The sequence below is a fragment of the Colletes latitarsis genome, chromosome 2, assembly GCF_051014445.1.
Source record: "Colletes latitarsis isolate SP2378_abdomen chromosome 2, iyColLati1, whole genome shotgun sequence".
Taxonomy (NCBI): domain Eukaryota; kingdom Metazoa; phylum Arthropoda; class Insecta; order Hymenoptera; family Colletidae; genus Colletes; species Colletes latitarsis.
This window is the reverse complement of record NC_135135.1, coordinates 23,656,618-23,669,812: the sequence shown is the minus strand read 5'-3', so window position 1 is coordinate 23,669,812 and position 13,195 is coordinate 23,656,618. Positions and strand designations below refer to the sequence as shown.

Sequence of the window (13,195 nt, the reverse complement as noted above, 5' to 3'; positions counted from 1 at the left end):
TACGAATTAACCGCTTATTTAAAAGTTATGGCCTGGAAACGTGATAATTTCTGTACACTTTTCTCGTCCCCCAAAGATGTCAGCTGAAACCACGATGGTATCTCTGATTGGAAACGGTCGACGGAACTGTCACCGTGTCCAAAATCTTCCAGCGACGAGAACCTTTTACACCAGCGCGTCCAATCGTGTTTTGACAAAGACTTACGCGTCCCAGACGGGATTTTCGTTCATCCAAACACCTTGTCCGATTAATTCCTCTCCGTCTTATTTCTAAAGCCACGCAACGGAATTATTATATATTTTCAGGGACGATAACCGCTTGCCTAATCCCGAATAAGAGCACTCCTCTGAAATTGTCGATGCATCTACGATTCTCCGGGGGAACATGCAAAGTGACAGGTTCCAACTTAAGGGCTGAAATCTTTACGAACAGGAAAACCCGTAATCCTCTTTCGAAGGAACAAACGTGTTATTCACGAATGGATTCGACGCGTCAGCCTTCCCGAACGTTCACGGGAAAAGATGAGAGAGCTGATTCGTCTTTACGCGTCAAAAATCTAAATCTCTTCCCGTTCCCGGCTCGACCGTTCGTCGTTCGCGTTTACATTCTACGTTTTCTTTCGGCGCAAAGTAAACGCTGTCGAGCTTTTCACGATTCTCGAGGGTAACAAATTTCCCTGTCGAAAACGTCACTTCCCTTCCAAGATCATCGATTTATTTTTCGAGATCAACGGGTTTAGGAAATCTCTTTAATAATTTCTTGATTAGCCTCCGAAAACAACGCTGAGAATACCGAGTAATTTTACTATGATTAAGCCGCCTTAAAGAACTAATAACGGCCGAGAAGTTTTTAACAAGGTTCCTTAAGACGATTAAAAAGTTTTTACACGCCAAGTTACTCTCGTTCTTCGCCACCTATTTCGTTAAAAAAAATATTCAATGTCCCTCGAGGGTAATACTGCGCGCAACCGCGAACTAATTCAGGGGAATTTTTTAAAAAAACCGACTTAAGCAATTGATTTAACGTTCCAGCGAGGCTCGCTTTTCCCGGTGTAATTTGTTTCCGTGCATTTACACGCCGGGGCTCAACGTCGAGGATTTTTAGGGATCGTAAATACAACGCCGTGAAAATTGCTATTTCCAATTTACCAGTGGTCGTTAGCGTTTCGATAAATCTAGCCTCGAATCGGCCTGGCACAACTTATTTTATCGTATTTATTGCTCGAGCATTGTAGCGCCGCAAATAAAACGTAAACGGTCGTTTGCAGCGAGGAACGAGACGAATATAAAGCGCGCAGAGGAGGCGAGGCGATGTTGTATTGCCGTTTCTAAACCTAACCTGAAACTATCCGTAAACACTTCGAAAGCATTGAATGATTAATATCGATCCGTTCTCTCGTTAGGTGCTGTACGTATCGAAAGTTTCTAACAGCACTTTCTATAGAGACGTATAATCGATTACAAAGCTAAGGTGACTGGCAACTTGGAACGATGTACTTGGCGCCTGGCTACGAGATGTTCCTTTGGAACATCGAATAGATTTGTCAATGTTTGGTCATCCAAACTAAACGTGAAATCAAAAGCAGACTTAACGGTGCATTTTTATTTGTATGTAGTACTGTTATAATATTTTTCGTGGCTTACACAGGAGTTCGGGGTCGCGGTGAATGTTGAGAAACGTTGGCAGCGTCGTTATTTCCGTTTAATCGAATCCTCGTCCGATATTCGCGAGCAGATATTACGAAACAGGTCTAATAATGCATTCTGACAATTTACCGAGCCTCACACTTTGATCATTAATCTCGCGAGAACGAGGTTAAACCGACTAACGGCAATCGACTGGGTTTGTCCATCCCCTCCAGCCCAATCAAGATCAGAGGAGGCTCTCGGGTCATCAAGCTCTGCGGTGATTGCAGTAAACAGTAATTCGCATTCAAGGGGCGTCGGTGCTGTCAGCTCGTACGAGATCGCAGCTCGTGCCCACGGGTTCGACCACGTAGCTTGCGTCGCGGTGGCGTCGCCGGGCATCGAAAACCCGTGGAAAATCGTAGAAAACATTCCGTGCGTCGCCGCGAGCATGGCGTTTCGTGGACCCGGACTGGTCGCGCAGCATACGAAAAAAGGCTCCGGCGGACGTACCACGACTACTAATTATTTCGTGTGCAAACCGAAAAACCGAGAACGCCTCGACGCGAGAAGACGCTCCAACGAAAGAACGAAAGGGGGGAGTACGAGCAAGAGTCGCCTCGATCTCCTCCGTTTTGAATTTATTTTTTGGGAAAAGTCTTCGTGTACCTCGAATTATTTGGAGTTTGATCAAATTCTATTTGGAAAAGAGATTCGAAAAGAGACGTTCGCTCGAATTGGACTCGTCTCGATCGCTCGGCACGAAAAACTAATCTCGAAGTCCGCGCGCGGTACAATGTGCAGCAGGCCTGGAAAGGTTAAAGGGAGACACGGGAGTCGTAGTAAAAAAGAACGGAACCAGGGAGACGCGAGGGAGTAAGGAACGCACGAAGGCGAGGGAGGCGGAAACGGGGGGGTGTGGGTGGGAGAAAAAAAACCGTGGGCGAACGGAGGAGAATTTGCATGAAAATACAGAAAGTTTCGAAGAGCGTTTCCCTTAGACGAGTTCACTCGCCGGTAGCACATAGCGGGAGCGCGTACGGTACAGTGTAGTACGGTACAGTGTGGTATATACAGAGCGTTTCACGCGAGCCGCGACTGCCGGTCCACAAAGGCGGCCTAGGAGCTTTTCTGTGAACTCCTGGCATTCCGATATGTATATAAGGCGGGAGAGTTTTTTAACGAGCACGGACCGTGGCTCGGTCGCGGTGGCACGATGCGTTCCGTTTTATGTGCGCGCGTGTAGAAGCGAGCTACGCTGCCGCTTTGCCGCGGTAATGGCGGCACCGGTAATATTACTCTCGGTGCCCTCCCTGTATTTTCTGATCGCGAGCACCGCCACCCTGAAAACGAGACCGCGTAGGCGTGCTGGATTCGCGCGATTTACCTGGAAAATTCGCCGCCAACGAAACACGCACGGACAAAGCGTTGCCCTAGAATTACATAAATAATGAATTACGAAACGGGCAGAGTAGAGCAGGGTAGGAATAACTATAGTGTAGAGCAGTGACGCAGCTAGTTTCACCACCCCCAAGAATACGACTTAATAATGGAATAATAATTTTAATAGAAAATAGCTAAAAGTATATGTAATCGCGATGATAAGGAGCATTCTTCGCCGTAATAATGCGTAAGATTTATTGCCCCAACGTTCGGCCATTACGATTCCTTCCACCGAAACGTTGGACCAATAAATCGTACGCGTTATTGCCTCGAAGAATGCTCTTATAATCAGCAAACATTCTTCGCGCGCGAGAAATTTTCTTCGTTGGAAAAATTGCGCAGAAAGTTTATTTTCGTTTCGTCGAGGCGCGTTGAGAATTTTTATATTGCAGCCTATATTTCCTCTTTAGTCTTGATAGTTTCCGCGGTTATAGTTCGGAAAGGCTCTTTGTGTTTCTGATCGCGAGTATACCACCCAGGGTTCGCGCATAAGAAACGAGGCCACGAAGTGGACTGGGCTCGAGCGTGCGATTTCCCTGGAAAACAGCCGCGTGTACTTGCGTGCCGCTTTTCTCGAGAACCTAGATCGAAACATGCTCGAAAAAGCGTAAGCGTCGAGGGAACGCGTTGGACAGAATTGGAGAAATAATGGATGACAGGAGAAGGGGTGAAACACGAACGAAGAAAGCGAAGGCTCGGAGAGGGTGAATTTACTGCGAGAAGAAAAAGAGAAACGCAAAGCATTGTAGGATTAAAATAGAGCAAGAATAGTCGGCCAGTAAATTGGTCGGAGTAAAAATAATCTTGCCGGAAATAAGGTGATTAATACTTTCCAATAAGTTATCGGATGATCTATTTGTTAATGCAAATGTTGACGATGTTACGAGTCTCTTGAATAATAATAATTTATAGCACGAATGTAACGTAACTACGAAATCTCGTTACCCAAAATAAAATTACGTTCACGCATATACAGGGTGTCCCGTAAATAGTGTAGGAGCCGGAAATGTGGGGTAGCTGAGACGATTCTGAACAACAATTTCCTTTGCAAAAATGTCGGATGGAGCTTCGTTTTTGAATTATTAACGAAAAACACTGACGAATCACGGCGCGTGCCTGCCGCGCGCTCAGGGCCGTCCGAACTAAGAGAGCCACCGTGTCGGGTAGGTAGCAAGATGTGCATCGGAGATACGTCGAGGAACGAATACAAATAATTAAAAATACTACCACTGCAACTGTTACCTCTGCGGATTGGATAAATCAGTCAGATAAATCGAATTTATTAATTATTTGTATTCGCTGTTTCCAAGAAAGAAGAAATAAAATGTGGGAAGATGCTCTCGGAATTTTTAGGAAATTAATTCTTCGCACCTGAGTGACGCTTCTCGCCAGAGTGTGTTAAAATTAAAATAAGAATTATTTTCAGAAAATTAAAATAAATACGGTAAGAACCATTTGTAATCGTTTGTTATTAAAAACTGTACTGGAAAAACAGACTGGATTTGTGCGTACCGAAACATTTTTCGCATGCAAGGGGTTAATAGAGAATTAATTGAAATTCGCCTTACCCATTTACTTGCAAGTTGCAATAGGGCCAGTTAGTGCACCCCTGTCGATCATGGAAAGGTCGAAGACCCCAATAAAAATCAGCTGATGGGACGACCCGGTCACTGCACTCGCTTCTTACCCCGAAAATGTAAAAGTGAAAAGTGCTAGTGACCGTACTGTAAAGTGTTTTCGGGGTAAGAAGCGAGTGCAGTGACCGGGTCGTCCCATCAGCTGATTTTTATTGGGGTCTTCGACCTTTCCATGATCGACAGGGGTGCACTAACTGGCCCTATTGCAACTTGCAAGTAAATGGGTAAGGCGAATTTCAATTAATTCTCTATTAACCCCTTGCATGCGAAAAATGTTTCGGTTCGCACAAATCCAGTCTGCTTTTCCAGTACAGTTTTTAATAACAAACGATTACAAATGGTTCTTACCGTATTTATTTTAATTTTCTGAAAATAATTCTTATTTTAATTTTAACACACTCTGGCGAGAAGCGTCACTCAGGTGCGAAGAATTAATTTCCTAAAAATTCCGAGAGCATCTTCCCACATTTTATTTCTTCTTTCTTGGAAACAGCGAATACAAATAATTAATAAATTCGATTTATCTGACTGATTTATCCAATCCGCAGAGGTAACAGTTGCAGTGGTAGTATTTTTAATTATTTGTATTCGTTCCTCGACGTATCTCCGATGCACATCTTGCTACCTACCCGACACGGTGGCTCTCTTAGTTCGGACGGCCCTGAGCGCGCGGCAGGCACGCGCCGTGATTCGTCAGTGTTTTTCGTTAATAATTCAAAAACGAAGCTCCATCCGACATTTTTGCAAAGGAAATTGTTGTTCAGAATCGTCTCAGCTACCCCACATTTCCGGCTCCTACACTATTTACGGGACACCCTGTATAATCTGAATGCATTGTTTTGCGAAGGGGTGCAGAGGGGTGCAGAGGGCGGAGAACAAGAGGTATGGCGGTGGATATTTTTCAGGCGAGGCACAAATGAAAAATGTGGTCGCCGGGCGACTGGCTATTGTAAACGCAGTGAATCGAGTACTGATAATGGGCTGATAAGCGCATCGCTGTGCAAGTCAATTTTAAAATGGACCCGGGTCTCTGTGCGAATTCGCCCGACGCGGTTGCGGAAATGAAGTACATACAATGCAGCTTTGTGTGCTTTGGACTGCACGCTTTGATGCGGTTCGGTAATCTAATCGCGCGCTGTACCGCGGCTCGTAACGTACAATTTTTGGTAATAATACGGCCCCCGAATAGTAATGTTAGTTTTACGCGATGCAACGTTGCCAGCGTTGGACGTTGCTCTATGATAAATAGAAATTCGACCGGACACGGAGCGTCGCGCGTAATTCACGATTATCGGAACGATTTTACGCTTCGCTAAAGGAATTAATAATTTCGAATAATCATCGATACGAAATTTGGTATAAAATATCTTCGAAACTAAATAGCAGAGAGATAATGTGCTGACGATATTAACGCGTTGTAAATTTTGGACATTTATAGGCGATGAATCGTGTCTTGTAAATCCATTATGTTCGTAGATCGAAACGATCTCGACGCCAGATTTCCTCGTCACATCCAGTTAGCGTCGAATGTTTTATTTAAACGTTACTTAACGCAGCAAAACGAACGAGCTAAAATAGTACTCGTATCCCTATCAAGATCTCTGAATCTTCGTTTCTGCGAGTATTCAGTGCCCCTGAATCCGTGAGCATCCTTTACAGCTCAACTTGCGCGATGCGCGATATGCATTCGTAGAAGCCCCTCTTCGCGGTTTAAAAATAAATTGAAACAAATATATTCCTGTGATTCAAACATCCTGTATACAAATTCAAATTTATTCTCAATTAAGTAAACAATTTATGATTCAGTTTTATCGCACACCAGTCGTACGATCAATAGGAATTGCTGAAACTTCTTTGGGTATATAGCGTTAAAGTAAATGTCAAAATAAATATAGAAGATGGCATAAATTATAATAATTGTTACATTCATATGATAGAGGATTAAATGCCCTTTAAAATGAGCGTTCGTACCAGTCGATAACGTTATTAGTTTCGGAGATATAGCGATTTTAGTTTCAAGTCGATGCGGTGGCTAGTTTCGGAGATAGAAGGTTTCGAAGCGTTTGTTTACGTTCATTGCAATCAATGATTCGCGCGCGCGACAATAGTAAACAGTACGTAGTAAATTCCTGGAAATACTACGCCCCGAAACTAGGTCACTCGGTCACGACTCACGTGCGACAAAGAGGTACGACGCGACGCGTCAGACGGAGACAGACATAGTTAAATTAAGAAAAATACCCTTTTACATAAATTACGATATCTCGAAAACGGAAAGCCCGATCGACAAAAACCAAAAGCCACTTTAAAGGGGAGGCTTTGCCGCTGCTAACAATGGCTTAATAATTGGTAAAGCACTAGTAGTTTCGGAACTGCATGCGTCTAAAGTTTTAGTATTTTTCATACGCATTTATAGGCGTTTCTAAGGCGGCGAGAGCGTGGATAGTGGAATTTAAAAAATACCTCTTTACATAAATTACGATATCTCGAAAACGGAAAGCCCGATCGACAAAAACCAAAAGCCACTTTAAAGGGGAGACTTTGCCGCTGCTAACGATGGCTTAATAATTGATAAAGCACTAGTAGTTTCGGAACTGCATGCGTCTAAAATTTTAGTATTTTTCATACGCATTTATAGGCGTTTCTGAGGCGGCGAGAGCATGGATAGTGGAATTTAAAAAATACCTCTTTACATAAATTACGATATCTTGAAAACGGAAAGTCGGATCGACGAAAACCAAAAATCATTTTAATGGGGAAGGTTTACTGCTATCAAGTATGGCTCAATAATGCATAAAACTCTAATAGTTTCGGAACTGCACGCGTCTGAACTTTTAGTATTTTTAATATGCGTTGTTAGACTGTTTTAAGGGAGTGGAAACTGAAGATTCTCTTCTTTCGTCTATAGTGTACATATATTTCCTATTTAGCATTGGAATATTCCAGGATACCGGGTAAGGTATTAAATCCCAGAAAAATCACCCTGGATAACCAAGAGCCGTTCATGAAAGCGTCGATTTCCTTGTACTTGTATGCCTTCTACACCGGTGTTATCGCGATTCGAACGGTATTCCTGTTCCACCCGCTAACCCGGATTTTTCCAACGCTTCGTACATTCGAGTGGCGTGTTTCCCAACAATTAGAGTCCGGTCGATGCATCTAACATTCTCGACTTCGAAGGCCCTGTGGGAAACGATGCCCGATTAACAGGGAGGGCTCTGGCTCCCAGCGTTGCTGAGTATTTTTCCGGAGATCCTTCGTTTCATTTTCCTTCCCTTACCTTTTCCGCGGGAGAAAAAGGTCTTGGATTTAAGGAAAAAACGATTGCACGACGGATGGATGGATTCGAGGCAAGCGATGCAAAGACTGTAACTCAACCGTTGTTCCACGCACGCACGCACAGAGGGTGGAGTCGACGATGGCTGGAGTAATCCACATCCATCCGTAGACAAGACGGATGTGGCGAGTACGCACAAAAGTACAGACTCCTTTATTTTCTCTGTTCCATCTGCATATTTACACTACCCGCCAAAAGTATGGAACCACTCCGCGATTTGTACGAAAATATATTTTTGTAAGAATATACTTTACACTACGAGATTCTAGCATTTTAAGTCTAAAGTTTAAAAAAAAATTTTTAATTAATTCTGAAAAAATTATTTTCGGTTGCGGGGGTCAATTACAATCATTTTTGGTGAATAGACATACCCCCGAAATCCTACTCAGTTTCGAGAAAAAAATTCAGTACGGTCGGAACTTTAAACGTTAATAACTGTTTAACGAAGCCTTCATCAACAAATTGGTATTCTTGATTTTCGTCTTATTTTGACCTATAGAATCCCCCATTAAAATTTTTCCCTGGGGTGGCCGAATACCCTGTATAGGCGCGGAACGTTCGGCCGCGTTGGCACGCGTATTACACGTCGTAACGCACAGGGAAAAAAGTCGATAGCGATTGGCAGTTCGCGGAATTTCCGCGGGTTCGATCGACCGGGGTGGTTCGCGAACCTCGCGTGCACGGCGACCGTAACTCGATGGAGCACGGCGTGACATTCTGGTCGTTTGTTCCGAAGGGTCGGGCACCATGAAGAGAGGAGAGACATCGATTACCACCAACGACGCCGTTCAGTCATTGGAATTTCCAAACGCCCACCATTCCTACTCTGGGGTTTCAATTTCACCCAACTATCTTCCGTTTGAGATTTCAATAATGGAAATTGATGACTAGCTATCTATTCGAAAACGTACGAACTCGGTAGATCTTCCAAGTACCTTAACAATCTAAATTCTTCCTCGCGATATTTATTCACAAACTGAACGCAAAGGTTGTAAAATTACTTTATCCTCCCTCAAAGAATGTAAATCACAAATAATTAAAAACAAACTTTATATCGTGGAAACTTGGAATAAAATTTCAATATCTTTGTGGACTGTATCAAGCCTTCTAATAATTTTATGAGAAGACAAAAGTATGTGTAGCGGAGGGTCGAAGAGTTGCCGTGCTATAAAATTCCGAAAATATTCTAGTATTTCCACGTCCAGGATGGAGCGTCCCATTAATAACGACTCGTTGGATAAACAAAGGGGGAGAGAAAAAACAAGAGAAAATAGGAGGAGAGAAAGCATCGAAGAAAGGATCAAGCGGATTCCAGGGCGGAGGGGCGCGGAAGGTTCGAATGGCCGATATTGCACCCCCGGGCGGTAATTCGTATCGAGTTTTCCAGGGCTGTCCGGCCGAGTCGATCGGAAACGCGATCAGGATGGGCGAAAGTAATTTTCGGACGATCGAGGCGCGTCCGTGCCGCGGGCTGATGCCGCGATAAGGAAAACGAACCTGCGCGAGGGGTGTCGGCCGTAAAATTTATACCGAAACGCTCGGCCGTTGCGCTCAGCCCGCATCCAGCCCACGGGAAGAGGGAAACGTTCGCTTTGATCGGAATTGGCAATTTAGTCTCGATATTAATCGTCCCTGTCGTCGACGAGTCGGTCTTTGTTCCGACGGGGGAGTAAGAACCAGCCAGGAACGAGTACAAAAATTCTAACCACCCGTTGGCCATCTTTCGACAACCCTCCATCTTAAGACTCTTCGTCTAGAGTTAAGTAAATTTTCTTGGTATTATCCTGGTTTTCAATCGAGGAATATATCAGATAGCCCTCACGATATAGGGATGCTATGAACTTTTTCCGGAATATCAAAACAGATCGACTGTTCGAGGGGCTATTCTACCCTACAACGTAATCTTTCGGTGGTTCTTTGGTATTTCTGGGGAACACGTATATTTAAATCTGTATTTGAAGAATACTCACAATATTTTTTCTACAAAAATATTCACCTTTGGACCATGTACTTTCAGAAAGTGAAACAGAGAAAAGAAAATCGACGTTTGTTGAAATTCTAGAACAGAGTACTCTGGCCACTGTTCAGGACCGTAGGAAGATATCTTTCGCCCGGTGTCGACTTGTATCGCGGAGGCTGCGGTGGATTCATGAGTTTAAAAATATCGAAGTCGTGGAATTTTTTTTAGAACGATTGCAAGACATTTCGAGCCGCCTTCTGGTAGGTTTTCCAATAGTCTTGGTTGATTTTATTACGGAGGGAATTTTGCGCGGCAGCCAGGCAGCGTAGCGACATATTGGGTGATAGCCTCCGCGCACTAATCAGAGGCATTCCCCGGCCGACAAATGGCAATTTAACGCTGTCGACCGTCTCGGTCGATATTCGAGCGACCCTTTGACCGTCGACGCTAATGCACGGCCGGCCCTTTATTTCCGGCTGTCACCCCGACTCGACGATACGCTCGACGTCGTTCGGTCCAGAGCGGTCGGACGTGGGTGCCCACCAACCCGGTGCATGAGCCGCGTTCTATACATCGCTGAAAAGGACCACGCCTCCTAGCCAAAGGATTTAATTACGAATTAATTGTGATGCACAGGCGCGTGGGTAATTCCGACGGCAGGTAATTGCAGCGCTAGATACCGCTTCTCGTACACCTGTCTCCTCCCGCCCTTTGTAAACCGTTCCCCGGCGCCCTTTTATCTCGCCTGTTCATCCCCCGAACGCGCCACCCCCGCGATCGCAACGTTCGCGTTATTGCCTCGAACCTCGCGACGCGGAGCCTCGAATTCTATCGCGCGCGCGAATCTGCTCCTTAGAAACTGAAACTCCTCAAACATCTTACCCGAGGGAGGGAACCGCTCAACCATTCGATTTTAATCTAGTTTTACGGGGTGGTAAATTACGAGCCTGTCGCGACGCGCCGTAAAATACACGGCGCAGACGACAGTCGCCGAAACTTGCTTGAAATATTTTGTTTCACGCGGAGAAACAATTCTGAGATTCGATCGAGCGCACGTTCTTTTAGCTTCTGTTACTTTATCGGGCACGCAGCCTTTAGAGTCCCTTCTTCGAGCAACGCTAACGTCGACTCGATCGAACGGTTTCCGTCGACGATAGACGTAGGGTGCAAGAATCTCGTCATCTTTGCGCGTAAAGGGGTTGCAACGCGTCGATGTTGCAACCTCCATTCGAGTGCTACGCACTCCAGATAAAAATTGTTCGTTCGAATAAATTGCTGTGATTCGGTTGTATTTGCCATGCGTTACTTGAATGAAATTCTGTCCAATTTATAGACGAAGACTCCTTGAACTTTACCTTTTAGGTTCCGACGAGGTCATCGTACTTGGAACAACTTGGAAAACTAATACTCCCATCACTATATTAATTCACTGTCTAAGTGTGTGCATGCTTCGAGAGCTCGTTTATCGAGAAAATAAACATTAGAAACGTTGTTGTTATAAAGGAATCACGATTCTCTCGAGTATGTAAATTTACCGTCAGACATATCTGTCATCCCAAGTTAGAAAGGCGTATCTCAAAACGTTGGAGGTCTCTGACCAAACAGCCACTTTTTTCATTTCGAAAGAACACCGACGTTTACGAGTCATTCTTACGGTTTCTAATCTTAGCGGTCTGAATCTTAAAGTCACTGTTTGCCATAAACAGTGAGATACACCTAACTAACGAAACGTGCTAAACTCGTGCTATAGCTGCATTATGGAATCCAGTTTATAAATAAATAAACCCTCGATGATCCGGTGATCCTCGACCCTCGAGTGAAGGGGAGGTTCGCGAGTCAACGATGTATACGCGTTTTTCGTGCGTTCAATGCATCGTAACGAGTGCATCGTAGGTGCACTTATCTGCGTGGCCCACCCTCGCGTATTAACCGCCGATCGAATACGCGAGGCCAGGGTCGCGTAATTGCGAAATAATGCGCGGGTGGCGCACGGTGGCCATTGTCGGGACAGTCGACCGCGCCAGGTGTCCCCGGAAGGGGGTGGACAATGCACTTCGGACGGATAACAGAATTTAATGAAGCGGGACCGCCACTTAGAAACGTCGTGTTTCGACGGCGACAGTGTGTCCGATTCAAAGCGCTCGTTACGAGGGGGCGATCCGTGACGAACGCGGGGGAGGGTTTGCGTTACCTCCCCAGGACAAAGAGGGACGCGCACCCTCGCTCGTAGCCGACGAGAGGGTTTCGATAAGATGCCTTTCCATTCGCCGTGGCGGCCAGGACATGCCGCGTATACTAAACACTAGGCAATGAGAGAAACTAACCGTGTCGAATCGATCCAGTCGCGCGTTAGAGCCGCGCGAAATCCTCGTACAACGATTTATGGTTATGATCGCACGACGATTAGTCGATAATTTCCGTGTAATTGTAACGTAATTGCCCGGTACAATTTGTAAAATCACCGTAGGATAATGGAAACAGACGTGGCGATCGAAGTGTAAAAAAGTGAAGCAGGACGTCACTTCTCGAGCGTCCTGAGGACATCTTTGGAATATTAACGAAAGGATACTTTCCGATTTCTATTCATTATCGCGTATCAACGAAGGTTGAAGTTTCTTTTTTGTAACGTCAATGAATAACTGAATATTTATGACTCCGCCGTTGGATGATTCTGACGAAAACCTTGGAGAAGGTCGACAACGTTTAATATTTATGTATACGCTTCTCGAAGGAAATTAAATCTCGAAGTACGACAAAAGCGACGTTTCTTTGAATGGGCCTGCCCCTAACGATATATCGACGATAAATAATACGTTTCCCTTAAACGGTGCGCAACCGTTGGACCGTCATTTCCACGACGCGAAATTACAAACCGAGTTATGCAACGAAATCACGTTTCGCTTTGAACGAATGACTGTCCGATCGAATAAACATTGCGATTAAATCGTTACACAGGGTCGCCATTTGTGTTCCATTACTCGAATAAAAGTTCACCCTCGCGTGTAACTTCATTGTTCGGAATATCAACCCTAAGGGCGCGTATCGAGTTCTGGTCATATATTTTAATAAAAGAACAGCAGACTAAGTTTCTTGATTATGGATTACACTTTTAATAGAGACAAGTTTGAAAAATAGAGGTGGAATTTTTGTTCGTGTAAAAACACTATGAGCTTCTTCAGTTAGATTATTGGC

At 44.6% G+C, this 13,195-nt stretch overlaps 1 protein-coding gene across 4 annotated transcripts in view; it reads right to left on the bottom strand.

The window, feature by feature from the left end:
* The window catches only part of Fz2 (frizzled 2), a 129,275-nt gene that overhangs the window by 68,927 nt on the left and 47,153 nt on the right, over positions 1-13,195 (bottom strand). The window lies entirely within an intron of this gene.